Here is a 14,225-nt window from a genome sequence, read left to right as displayed (position 1 = left end):
GAGACGGTGGCCATGCAGGAGCGCCCTGGCTGCAGACACAGGGACACGGCAGCGACCTGGCAGGTCTCCTTCCTCACTGGCTCCAGGTGGAGCTCAGAGACACAACTGGCCACATGCAATTCTGGACTGCCATTATATTCAACAGCCCCACTGTCTGCTCCCAGCAAGCACGGAAGGGGGATAAGACACGGGTGGGGAGAGAAAATGCCTCGAAGCCCTGCAAGTCCCGGGAGGGCCCTGGGAGGGGAGGAGCCTCCGGGGGACTCTGAAGGTGCGGGCTGTGCTGGGAAGGTCGGGCAGGCCAGCTGGACTGCAGCGCAGAGGGGACATGAGCCAAGCAAGCAGCATGGGCAGGGTGGGACCAGGTGGACAAGAGTCTCAGAAGCCTTTGGAGGATTCGTGAGGCAGAGTGTGGGTACCTGGGGTGCCCCTGCAGAGGAGGCTCGGCACAGAGCAGCTCAGCAGACCTCCCCCCACCCAGCTGTATCTGCCTACGAAGGTGGAACCAGGAGGGCTGCAGAAATGTGCTTGGGGTGAAGAAGAAACCTACCTCTCATCTGGGACCGATGATGTCATTCAAAAACGCAGACACGTCCCTGCCTGATGGCACCACGGCTCAAAGTCACGAGGCAGAGACACTTGAGGAGGTGGGGAAGGCAGGCGGGGGAAGCCAGGTCTGCCGAGGCTCTCTTGTGGAATCTGGGCGCGGCCACCCTACGCAGGGATTTGGAATGTGCCGCTGCCGCGTGAATTCCTGGTGCATTTTTGAGGCTAAGGTGATTGTGAAGGTAGAAGCTGTCAGGAAAGAACGGCATCCTTCTCACGCAGGCTCTGACAGGCGGGCAGCGGGAGCTGGTTCCACCCAAGAGCTCACGGCCGGGTGACAAACGGATGTCATCCCCACCGGTGGCTCTAAAAGTGGCCCCTGGCTCATAAGCCTGGATCACACAGGGAGGCCAAGCAGACTTCGCTTGCCAATCCCCATGACGAAAAGGCCTGGGGACAAGGGGCAGTCATTCAGAAGAGGGCTTCCCGCTGGTCACGAAGCGAGGTCTGCTCTTTCTAATGGCCGGTTACCAGGGCGCCTGGCTGGCTCAGTCGGTAGGACACGCAACTCTTCATCTTGGGGCTGTGAGTTCAAGCCCCATGTTGGGTGTAGAGATTACTTAAAAAATAATAAATGATCTCTAATAACTGTGACTATAATGTTATATATATGCACCCTTCCAGTTATGTAAATGCCAAGAAAGGATATGCACAGAGCAGAGGTCATTAGGCTAGAAGCTTGAGAATGTCACGGCCCCTGTTCCCTTTGTAACAGCATGGAGGCCTGGATACACTGAAAAATCCTCCTGTCCCACAATACCTAAAAAGAAAAAAAATTGTGGGGCACCTGGGTGGCTCAGTTGGTTAAGCTTCCGACTCTTGATCTCTGCTCAGGTCATGATCTCATGGTTTGTGAGATCGAGCCCCATGTTGGGCTCTGTACTGACAGCACAGAGCCTGCATGGGATTCTCTCTCTCTCTCTTCTCTCTGCCCTTCCCCCACGCTCTCCCTCAAAACAAATAAAGGTTGTTTGTTTTTTTTTTTTTAGGTACATTCATATTGTTGTGCAACCATCACCACCACCAACTCCAGAACTTTACATCTTCCCACACTGAATCTCTGTCCTCATGAAACACTCATTTCTAGTTTCTGTCTGCCCCCAGTCCCTGGTAACATCTGTCCTACTCTCTCTCTACGAATCTGACCATTCTAGTGCCTCATATAAGAGGAATCATGCACTATTTGTCCTTATGGGTCTGGCTTATTTCACTTAGCATAATGTTCTCAAGGTACATCTATATTGTAGAATGTGTTACAATTTCATCGCTTTTCAAGGTTGAAGGTACGCCACTGTACGTATGTCCCACAATCACTCATCAACGGACATTTGGATTGTTTCTACCCTTTTACTTTTGTGAATAATGCTGCTACGAACATCAGAGTTTCTTTTTCTTGACTTCATTTTAGTGATTTTCTTCTAGAATTTTTTTTTTTGCATGTGAAAATTATCAATAGGCTTTTTCATAGTCTATTATCCCTGTGACCTCTGCTGCATTTATGGTTATATCCTTCTTTAAATTTTTCATATTATTGGGGTGCCTGGGTGGCTCAGTTGGTGAAGTGTCCAACTTCGGCTCAGGTCATGATCTCACATAATGAGTTCTAGCCCTGCATTGGGCTCTTTGCTGACAGCTCAGAACCTGGAGCCTGCTTCGGATTCTGTGTCTCCCTCTCTCGCTACCCCTCCTACTCTATCTCTCTCTCTCTCTCTCTCTCTCTCTCTCTTTCTCCTCAAAAATAAACATTAAAAAAAGAAAAAGAAATGAAATCTTCATATAATTTATTTGTGTCTTTTTTGCTAGATTGTCTTGTCAGAGACTTACCAACTGCTACTCTTTCAAATATCCAATCTTATTAGTTAGAATTGGGTTCAGCTCCAGGTTAGAGAAAACCTCCAAATTACAGCAGCTTCCCACATTCTCACTGTGATATGAGCAGAAGGCTTATTCGGGGACTGGCCTGGCAATCCAGACGGAGAGCCAGGCTCCCTAGATCCTGTCGCTCTTTCATTGTCCAACGAAAGAAAAGTCAATGTCCAATATCTGAAGGTCACCCTTTTGTCTAAGACAGTTTCTGGAAATCTAGACAGGAAGAAGGAGGAAGGAGAGAAGAAAGGCAGGCACACAGCACTTACGCTCATATCACACGGATCAGAACAGTCGTATGGCCAAATTACAGAAGGGTCGAGGGAATGTTTTGTTGTTTGTCCTCTCCAAATCTGCATGCTATTGCTGCCACTCGTTTTACACCTACGTATGTTATAAACTCCACACCACAAGATTTCTTTGCCATAGTCAATTATCTTTTTTTTTTAATGTTTATTTGTTTTTGAGAGAGAGAGAGATGGAGCATGAGGAGGGGAGGGGCAGAGAGAGACGGAGACACAGAACTGGAAGCGGGCTCTAAGCTCCGCGCTGTCAGCACAGAGCCCAACGTGGTGCTCGAACTCACAAACTGAGATCATGACCTGAACCAAAGTCAGACGCTCAACTGAATGAATCACTCAGGCACCCCTGCCATAGTCAATTATCTTGTAAAGAAAATTTTTAAATGAGAAACGTTTCTGTCTATTTCCCCTGCTCCAGTGGTCTTCATTTCTATATATACATCTAATTTTCTATCTGGTATCACTTTCTTCTGCCCGAAGAACATTCTCTAATATTTGATAGTACATTATCTACAAGAAAAAACTCTCAGCTTTTGTGTATTTGAAAAAGTTTTTTGAAAAATAATTTTACCACACTGGATATAGAATTCTAGATGGATCGTTGTTTCTTTTGGTGCTTTAAAGGTGTTGTTCTGATGTCTTCTGGCTTCCGTCGTATATGACAGGAAATCTGGAGTAATTCTAACCTTTGTTCTGTATTTTATATCTTTTTATCTCAAAATTTAAGATTTTTTTTATTATCACTGGTTTTCAGCAATTTGGTTATGATGTGTCTTGCTTTGGTTTTATGTCTATTCTGCATGGGATTCTTTAAGTGTCTTAGATCTGTCTATAATTCTCTTTATAGTTTTCATCAAATGAAGAAGACACTTTGGCCATTATCTCTTCAAATCTATTTCTTTCCTGACCTTCCTCTTTCTGGGACTTCTGTTACACACGATCACACATATACATCCTGCTCAACAATATCCCACAGGTCCGAGAGGATCTGGTGGGGTTTGCTTCTTTTTTTTTCCTACGCTTTAGTGTGGATAGAATCCATTACTGTGTTTACAAGTTCACTGATCTACTCTTCTGCAGAGTCTAATCTGTTGTTGATCCCATCTGATAAAATTTTCAGTGCCACAAGGACCATTTAGGATTTTTTTTTATATCTTATACTCTTCTCCACACTACGTAATTTCCTTGAAGTCTTTGAGCATATTTACAATAAGTGTTTTAAATTTTTTTTAACTTTTATTTATTTTTGAGACAGAGAAAGACAGAGCATGAACGGGGGAGGGTCAGACAAGAGAGGGAGACACAGGATCTGAAACACGCTCCAGGCTCTGAGCTGTCAGCACAGAGCCCGACGTGGGGCTTGAACTCACGGACTGCGAGATCATAACCTGAGCCGAATTCAGACACTTAACTGACTGAGCCACCCAGGGACCCCTACAATAAGTGTTTTAAAGTCCTTGCCTATTAATCGTATCACCTCTACAATTTCTGAGTCTATTTCCATTCACTGTTTTTGTTCCAGATTATGGATCACATTTGATTGCCTGTTCTCATGTCAAATAACTTTTTATTGGATGATGGACATTATGAATTGTACATTGTCGAGTCACGGGATTTGTTGCCTTATTTTCGAGAGTATCAGGCTTTATTCTGATAGGAAGCTATGTTATTTACACATGAGGTTAGTTCTCTCACAGAGTATTTTTAGGCTTTGTTTGGACATGTCTTGAATAGTCTTTACTGTAGAAACAATTCACTTCAACTAGTGAGGCTGACCCTTCTGGGGTCTCTGTAAATGCCCATGTGTTCAGTGAGGACTCTCCACTTCGTCTGGTCGGACCTGGAGTATTTCCCAGGAGTGGTTCAGTTTACAGCTCTGCAGTCGTCCCTGGACCTGCTTCGTGGTTTCACTCTGTGCATGTGTAGCATTAGTATTCAGGACTAGTCTCCAGATTTTTAGAACTCTTTCTCTGCATAGGATTCTCTTCTCTGGGACTCTGTTCTGCAAATTCCAGCTGCTTCAGACTCTCCACATGCCTATGTCTGTCTCCTCAACTTGGCAAGATTGCCATGCTCTGCTTGTGGTCTCCCTAATGGGCCCCGCGGGTATTCCAGAAATGCAGGCTGGCTTAATATCAGAAAATAAACTAATACAGTTAACCACAGTAACCTAGTAAACGAGGACATGACAACCTCAGTACAGAAGAAGAAAAATCAGTAACATCAATGAAATTCAATAACTCAATAATTTTTAAGCTTCAGCAAACTAGGAACAGAAACTTCCTTAACCTAACAAAAAAGTACCTACATGGGTGCCCGGTGGCTCAGTCAGTTAAGCATTTGACTTCAGCTCAGGTCATGATCTCACAGTTCATGAGTTCAAGCCCCGCATCAGGCTCTGTGCTGACAGCATGGATCCTGCTTGGATTCTCTCTCCCTCTCTCTCTCTCTCTGCCCCTCCCCCAATCGTGCTCATGCCCTCTCTCTCTCTCAAAAATAAATAAATACATACATAAATAAGTAAATAAATAAATAAATATTTTAAAAAGAAAATACAGTAAAACCTTGGATTGCTTGTAACTTGTGTGAGTGTTCCGCAAGACAAGCAAACATTTCTAATAAATTTTTTTTATTAATTTTATTTTTTTTTAATTTACATCCAAGTTAGTTAGCATATAGTGCAACAATGATTTCAGGAGTCGATTCCTTAATGACCCTTGCCCATTGAGCCCATCCCCCCTACTACAACCCCTCCAGGAACCTCTGTTTGTTCTCCATATTTAAGAGTCTCTTATGTTTTGTCACCCTCCCTGTTTTTATATTATTTTTGCTTCCCTTCCCTTGTGTTCATCTGTTCTGTGTCTTAAAGTCCTCATACAAGTGAAGTCATACTATATTTGCCTTTCTCTGACAAATTTCACTTAGCATAATACCCTCTAGTTCCATCCACATAGTTGCAAATGGCAAGATTTCATTATTTTTCATTGCTGAGTAATACTCCATTGTATATATATATCCCACATCTTCTTTACCCATTCATCCATCGATGGACATTTGGGCTCTTTCCATACTTTGGCTATTGCTGATAGTGCTGCTGTAAACATTGGGATGTGTGTGTCCCTTCGAAACAGCACACCTGTATCCCTTGGATAAATACCTAGTAGTGCAATTGCTGGGTCATAGGGTTGTTCTATTTTTAATTTTTTTAGGAACCTCCATACTGTTTTCCATGGTGGCTTCACCAGTTTGCATTCCCACCAGCAGTGCAAAAGACGTCCTCTGTCCCTGCATCCTCGCCAACATCTGTTGTTGCCTGAGTTGTTAATGTGAGCCATTCTGACAGGTGTGAGGTGGTATTTCATTATGGTTTTGATTTATATTTCCCTGATTAGTGATGTGGAGCATTTTTTCATGTGTCAGTTGGCCATCTGGATGTCTTCTTTGGAGAATTGTCTATTCATGTCTTTTGCCCATTTCTTCACTGGATTATTTGTTTTTTGGGTGTTGAGTTTGATAAGTTCTTTATAGATTTTGGATACTAACCCTTTATCTGACATGTCGTTTGCAAATATCTTCTCCCATTCTGTCGGTTGCCTTTTAGTTTATTATTTCCTACATTTCTAATAAATGCTGATTATTTCCTACATTTCTAATAAATTTTAACTTAATAAATGAGTGATGTCTTGCAATATGAGTAATGTGTGACACCGAATGTCACATGATCACAATTGAGCCGATGGTTCTTGAAATTCACTTTGATATGTGAGTGTTTTGGATTACAAGCTTGTTTCTGGAACGAATTATGCTCACAAACCAAGATTTTATTAAATCTACAAAAAAAAAAACCTATAGCAAAACTAACACATAGTTCTAAATACATAGCTGTAGCTTTTATTTCTTTTCCATGCATTTTATCTTTTATTTATTTTTTTCCCATCTTTTTTTATTATTTAAATTCAAGATAGTTAGCATATAGTGTAGTGTTGGTTTTAGGAGAATTTAGTGATTCATCACTTCCATATAACACCCAGCGCTCATCCCAACAAGTGTCCTCCTTAATGCCCATCACCCATGTAGCCCACTCCCCCCACCCACCTCCCCTCCATCAACCCTCAGCTTGTTGTCTCTATTTAAGAGTTTCTTATGATTTGCCGCCTTCTCTGTTTTTTTTTCTTTTTATTTATATTCAAGTCAGTTAATACACAATGTAGTCTTGGCTTCAGGCCTAGCTGCAGTTTTAAATAGGGTGATCAGGTCTCACTGAGAAGGAAACATTTGCACAGAGATTTGAAGGAGGTGAGAGAGGGGACCATGTGGTTTTCTGGGGAACCACGCCACAGGCAGAGGGAGCCATCAGGGCAGCAGGAATGGTGTGGAGACCGAAGCCTGCCTGATGTGCTCCAGCAACAGGAAGGAGGCCAGTGTGGCCTAAGTCCAGAAAGCCAGGGAGAGTGGCAGATCAATTCAAAGAACCATGGGGGTGACAAGCCCCTGGACAGACTTGAGGTTTTCCTCTGAGCAGGACGAGGATCTGGAGAATTCAGAGAAGAATTGAGTGCGGTTCCGTGATGTCTTAAATCTGTAAAAAGGATCCCCCTACCCACTGTGTTGAACGCCAAGCATAAGAAGACAGAGCAGGGGCGCCTGGGTGGCTCAGTAGGCTGAAGGTCCAACTTCAGCTCAGGTCATGATCTCATGGTTCGTGGGCTCAAGCCCCACGTCAGGGGCTTGACAGCTCGGAGCCTGGAGCCTGCTTCAGATGCTGTGTCTCCCTCTCGCTCTGCCCCTCTTCCGCTTGTGCTCTCTCTCTCTCTCGCTCTCTCTCTCAATCTCTCTCAGAAATAAATAAATATTAAAAAATTTGAAAAACAAAAAACGCAGAGCAGAAGCAAGAAAACCAGCCAGGAGGCTGCTTCTGTAGCCCCAGTTGTGAAATGACGGGAGCCTGGTCCAGCACAGCTCCAGCAGAGGCAAGTAACATTGGTGAGATGACACATACATGCTCAAAGCAGGGCAGCCGGTCTGCTCGTGGATCTGATGAAGAATGTGAAACAAGAGTCAAGACGCCTCCAAGGCCATCAGCCGGAGCAGCTGGAAGGTTGGAGGATGGGGCAGACAGGCCTAAAGGGGGACATTACCCTGGCTGCTTCCCCTGTGTCCATGAAAGTGAGCAGATGGCAACAGTCCAAAACCCTCTAATCACATCCAGCAGCGGTCTGCCGGCCACACGGCCTCGTGTCTGTAATTAGCTCCCGGGGCAGCCCCTTGAACCAGCAGGCAGTGTGCTTGCTTATGTCAGCAGCCAGTGCGGCACGCATTTCAGACCACTAGCAAAGGTGGGAAAGAAATGATTAGCACGTGAGGTTCCCTCCGTGAAAGTGGAGTTAGGTTCGGACTTTTGTCCTGTAATTTGCAACAATGATTTGACAATAGTTTATTTGAGAGATGATTTGAGGTCATGGAATAACCACAGAATACACAGGATACTTTACAATTATTAACTCTTTGTGGTGTCCAAATTCCAGTGATCAGTTCATTAAGTTGGCTTGGCTCCAAAAGTTAGTCAATGAATATTTTATTGAGTACCTACTATGTGCCTCCATACTGAGAACCATGGTAAGGCCATAATAATACCAGTCTGCTCACTGTGTGATTACCATCATTTTCTTACTTAACACTATCAAAATATCATACTTGTATTTTAAAATGGGCATATTTATATCCAAACACAGCAATCCATTGAATTCATCTATTCTCTGTAGTTGGAGCCTTCATGTCTGCTCTTCTATAAACCACTAACAGGTTTTTCTCAAAGACCCATGACCCAGGCACCTAGGTCAGAGCTAGGTGTCACATTTGTCATGATACACATAGGCTCGAAAAAAATGGATGAGCTGGGAGTGTTATTTTGTTTTGTTTTTCAACCATATTTAATTCTATCAAGGCCAGCAGAAAACTCACTTGGACTTGGTCTTCTCTTCTGTCCTTTCACCATGTAATCAAACTAGGTTGTCAGGAAACATCCACTCCTCTGTGTTACCTGTGTTCAAGAAGAGGAAGATAATATTTAAGATGGAGTCTGACTTTTCAGTCTAGGAAACCCCCCTTCCAGCAGCAGATGCCTCAGGAAGTGAAGCTGGAAAACACATGCGCAAAGAGTGAAACCCACTGGTTGAGAAAGGCGATGCAGACCCCCTCTGCATGCCAAGTCTATTCTAAGACAAAGTCTTGGTGCCTCTCCTCCTGGTCCCAGACACACACCCCCCATCCCGGCAGGAACAGCAGAGCCAGGATCCACACGAAGAGATGCTCATCATCACTCATCATCAGGGAAACACAAATCAAAACCACAGTGAGACGTCACTTCACGCAAGTCAGGATAGCTAAAATCAAAAACATAAGAAATAACAAGTGTTGAGGGGTGCCTGGGTGGCTCGGTCCATGAAGCCTCAGTCATCATCGAGGCTCAGGTCATCACCTCACAGTTCATGGGATCCAGCCCCACGTTGGGGCTGTCAGCGCAGAGCCTGCTTGGGATTCTCTCTCTCCCTCTCTTTCTCTCTTAAAATAAATAAACATGAAAAACAAACGAACAAAAGAAATAACAAGTGTTGGTGAGGATGTGGGGAAAAGAGAACCCTCATGCGTTGTTGGTGGGATCGTAAATTGGCACAGCTGCCATGGAAAACAGTATGGAGGTTTCTCAAAGAATTAAAAATAGAAGTACCATATAAACCAGTAATTCCCTTCTGAGTATTTCTCCAAAGAAAATGAAGCACTAATTCAAAAAGATATATGCACCTCTATGTTTATTACAGCATTATTTACAATAGCCCAGATATGGAAACAACCTAAGTGCCATGGATAGATGAACAGTTAAGAAGATGTGTGTGTATGCACACACACATACACACACACACACACACACACACACACACACACACACACACACACACACTGGAATATTACTCGGCCATAAAAAAGAATGTGATCTTGTGATTCCCAACAATATAGATAGACCTAGAGAGTATTCTGCTATGTAAAATAAGTCAGATAGAAAACGACAAATACTATACGATTTTGCTTACATATGGAATCCAAAAAGAAGCAAAACAAAACATGAGTGGACTCATACAGAGAACAAACTAGTGACTGCCAGAGGGGCCTGGGGTGGGGGTGGGGATGGGTGAAATGGCAAAGGGGATGAAGAGACACAAATTTCCTGTCAGAAAATAAATATATGACAGGGATGGAAACTACAGGAAAAAAGGAAGCAGAGAATCAGCAGAAAAGCCCCCTAAAAGCTGAGCCTATGCAAACCTGAAGCACATGAAATCCATTTGCACCTTTTCTGTGTGTCTGTCTCCCTCATCGAAAGTGCTCCTTGACCTCTCAAGGGGGTCCAGAAGACAGGACACTAGACCTGAGATTAACCCAGTTGAATGAAAGTTGCTGGCTGGGTGCCTTGGGTAAGTCACCGTTTAGTTCTCTGCGTCTCAAATTCCTCTCCTGCGAAATGAGGCTATTCCAATACCTTCCTTGCCCATCTCAGAGTTTTGCGAGACCCAAATGGAGAAACAAATGGGGAAGTGCTTTGTATGCAATAGCGGAACACAGGCTGGAAAAATGTAGTGTGTTATTACTGTTAGTCTTAGCTCGGCCCCGGACAGTGTGATCTTGGGAAAGTTACTAAGTTCTCTATGCTTCCACATCTGTAAAGCAGGGAAAATATTACCTACTTGAGACCATTAAAATAGGGATTAAATAAGACAGTTAATAAAAGAAGACACTTGGCTTTCCCAAGCTTGAGGGAGGGCGTCGCCTCCTAAATAAGAAGATAAGGACTTGCTAAATGAAAGCTCTGCATCCTCTCACCCTTCCTCCTTCCTTCCTGCCTGGAATGGAAGTGTGAGACCTGGCAGTGCAGCAGCCACTTTGCAATCATGAGACAAGAGGCTTGAGAATGAAGGTCTCTGCGAAGGACAGAGGAACAGCGAAGTAGAAAAAACCTGACAGGTGCCTGGGTGGCTCAGTTGGTTAAGCATCTGACTTCAGCTCAGGTCATGATCTCATGGTTCGTGGGATCGAGCCCCACATCAGGCTGTCTGCTGTCAGCATGGAGTCTGCTTTGGATCCTCTGTCCCTCTCTCTGCCCCTCCCTCACTCATGCTCTCTCTTTCTCTCTAAAATAAATAATCATTAAAAAAAGTAAATGAATATAACAAAAGCAGTGCAAGACTTGTACCATGAAAATTACAAAACATTGTAAACCAGAGAGTAGATTAGTGGTTCCCAGGGTGGGGGCTTGAGGTGGGTGGGGAGTTTCATCACCTCTTTCAGAGGTGATGAAAATGTTCTGGAAAGATGGTGATGAGGGCTGTACAAGTTTGTGAATATGATAACCGCCACCAAATCGCACACTTTAAAAGGGTTTCATGGAATGTGAATTATATCTCAGTAACAAAGAGTGAATGAAGAGGAAAAACATAAACAAAAAAGTGAAGGAGACTGGTTACTCAGAGCCCTTTGCAGATTTCCATATGAATCCAATCAACTGACCCCTCAATTCAAAGACACATTCGTGGAAATTTCCATCAGGGATAACTTGAAAATTATGCTCATATTGCCTCCTCTTTGGGAGCAATCCAGGCATCTCTCCTCGGTGCTTATGTTGACCTGGCTCATAAAGCAATGAAAAAAAGAAAAAGAAAAAATATACCTCACCGTTTGCACCCACCAAGTTTGCAATACCAACTCGGTAACAACAGTCCAGGCCTTTTCAACAGATTTGCGGTGCTGGTCCTCTTTGACTCTGTACCTGTGATGTCCAAGGTGGCAAATACTAATGTTGTGGTCTGATAAGAAGATTGTGGTCTGATGCCTGTATTCACAATTGAAGGAAGTATGAAATATCCATTAGGAGCTAATAAAAATAAAGATGTAATTTTTCCCATCCAAAATAACCTCATAAAGATATAAGACACTTTGTGCAGTTCCTGGCATACAGTAAGTGCTCAATAAATGTTGGCGACTACAGTTATTTGCAAATGCCAGTAGACGTGTTAGAAAATTCAAAAGCCGTCGGTTGCGGTTTCCCTGTTGACTTCCTTCCCTCCTCTCCAAGGCCCCAATACTTGGCTAAGCCCCATGCAGCCTTCTGCTGTCCTCACAGATGACAAGCTAAGGTCCTGTAAACTGACTCAAACTGAGCGATCAGTGGCTAATGGAGCCTCAGCATGTCCCCTCTTTCCCCTTCCCTCTGCTGCCTGTTCTTGGACGAATCATTGCTTCAGGCTCTATCACATCGAAGTCATCTGAACTCACCGCTACGTGGGTATGTGAACGCATCAACTTTCATCAAGGAAAATGACCTTGCTGCCTCCCAAACTGTTTCTCCAGGAAGGAGGAGGATGGGTCCCTGGGAAGACAGTGTGGTCTGCACGGCAGCAAAGCAAACCAGCCCACCTGAGGGACTGGACTTCTGGCTTGGACCCCAACACAGTAACTAAGGACAGAGCCCTCGGGCTCTCCCAGCATCAACACCCACCCCGGAGGCACCCTCAGGCTCCACCCACATCCTCCACCCTGGACCCCTTGCTCCCAGCTATCCTCTGACCTAAAGGCTGGGCTGGGGGGACCTAGGGTGCTGGACACACCCAGGATGTTCTCACCACTCCCCAGAGCCAAAACACCCTGCTCCAAAAACAGAGAAGTGAAACCTGCAAATAATCAAAACTTGTTTCCAGACCTTCAGAGTTCTCCCGCCCTGACCCATCCATTGCCTGAGTGTGTGTGTGTGTGTGTGTGTGTGTGTGTGTGTACAGACACCAAAGATACAGATGATCTGTAAAGACAGCTATAGATATATGGATATAATAGATATACAGACACGATCTCAGTGTAACACACTGCACATATTTTCTGATTTGTATTTTTTTTATTTGAGAGAGAGCAAGAGAGAGCAGGGAAGAGGGGCAGAGGGAAGGAGAGAGAGAATCTTAAGCAAGCAGGTTCTGCGCTCAGCCCGACATGGAACTTGATCCCACAACGCTGGGATAATGAACTGAGCCAAAACCAAGAGTCAGACGTTCAACCGACTGAGCCATCCGGGTGCCCCTACAGAGACTTTTTAAAACTTAGCTAAGGTGGCCAGCTGCCAGGAGACTAAGGTGAGGCTGGTGCCACATCCCCCACCAGCACAGCACCCAGCCCCCCCTCCTTCTGAGACCCTCCTCCCCCCACAGGCTCCAGCTCCCCCCAAGGATCCTGCCCTTCAACACCAGGGAACTAAGCAGCTCTCCCTGTCTTCCCTTCCCATGTGTAGGCCGCGCTCATTGAGCCAGGGGCCTCTGCGTCCTCACCCTCAGCGTCCAGCCCTGGAAGCACACGCGCATGCACGGGATTGAATCTGACTCCTCCAGCCTGGCTCGGAAGTTTGGATGCAGCCAGCAGCCGAGAAGTGTTGGCTGAATAAACGAGCAAATCCAGTGACATTTTTACATCTCACAAATGCTAATTGCCTTTGGGTACTCACTGATTATGCTCTAAGTTTAAAAATTAGGACACTGGGGGACGCCGGGGCGGGGGCTCAGTCAGTTAAGTGTCCAACTTTGTTTTCGGCTCAGGTCATGATCTCTTGGTTTGTGAGTTTGAGCCCCACATCGGGCTCCACGCTGACAGCACGGAGCCTGCTTGGGATTCTCTCTCTAGCCCTCCCATGCCCCTCTCCTGCTTATGCTTGCTTTCTCGCTCTCACTCTCTCTCTCCCTAAATAAATAAACTTAAAAAAATTAGGACACTGACTGTATGACAGACACCTATTTTTTATTGTAGTAAAATACAGGTAAAATTTACCATTTTAACCATTTGTGAGTACCAGTTCTATGGCATGAAGCACATTCACAATGACATACAACTCTCCCCACCATCCACCTGAAGAACTTTTTCATCTTCCAAAGCAAAATTCCACCTCCATTAAACACAAACTCCTCGTTTCCCCTCCCCCAGTCCCTGGCAGCCACCTTCCTACATCGGCTCCATGAATTTGACCGCTCTAGGGAAATCATTCAGTATTTGTCTTTCCATGTCTGACTTACCTCACTTAGCATGTCTTCAAGGTTCATTCATGTTGTAGCACGTGTCAGAATCACATTTTTTTTTTTGTTTGTTCACTTATCTGTTTTGAGAGAGAGAGCAAAATTTCCCGGGGGAAGGGCAGAGACAGAGAGAAAGAGAGAGAGAGAATCCCACGCAGGCTCCACATAGTCAGTGTGGAGCCCAACGCGGGGCTCAAACTCACGAACCGTGACATCATGACCTGAGCCAAAATCAAGAGTCGGTCACTTAACTGAATGAGCCACCCGGGAGCCCCAGAATCACACAATTTTTAAAGACATCAACTTTTTGATGACCTCCTATTGTGGGCAGGGTTCCAGCTAAAAGTGAACAAAG

General features: G+C 44.8%; 1 long non-coding RNA gene across 10 annotated transcripts in view; it reads right to left on the bottom strand.

Moving 5' to 3' along the window:
* Nucleotides 1–1,206: 1,206 nt before the first annotated feature.
* LOC102958492 overlaps nucleotides 1,207–14,225 on the bottom strand; it is a 36,344-nt gene continuing 23,325 nt past the window's right edge. For 3 of the 10 annotated variants that reach the window (XR_006212324.1, XR_006212315.1, XR_006212323.1), the window contains 3 exons: nucleotides 11,499–11,655; nucleotides 8,736–8,814; nucleotides 7,590–8,101 (listed from right to left, as the gene is read on the bottom strand). This is a non-coding gene — a long non-coding RNA (uncharacterized LOC102958492). Of the gene's footprint in view, nucleotides 1,367–4,225; nucleotides 4,945–7,589; nucleotides 8,102–8,735; nucleotides 8,815–9,035; nucleotides 9,158–11,498; nucleotides 11,656–14,225 lie in introns of those variants that run through there. The other 7 variants (XR_006212316.1, XR_006212322.1, XR_006212321.1 and 4 more) reach the window with 7 other exon arrangements.

Source organism: Panthera tigris, chromosome E3 (genome assembly GCF_018350195.1).
Source record: "Panthera tigris isolate Pti1 chromosome E3, P.tigris_Pti1_mat1.1, whole genome shotgun sequence".
Taxonomy (NCBI): Eukaryota; Metazoa; Chordata; class Mammalia; order Carnivora; family Felidae; genus Panthera; species Panthera tigris.
The sequence above is the reverse complement of the archived record's forward strand: the minus strand, read 5'-3'. Positions and strand labels throughout refer to the sequence as shown.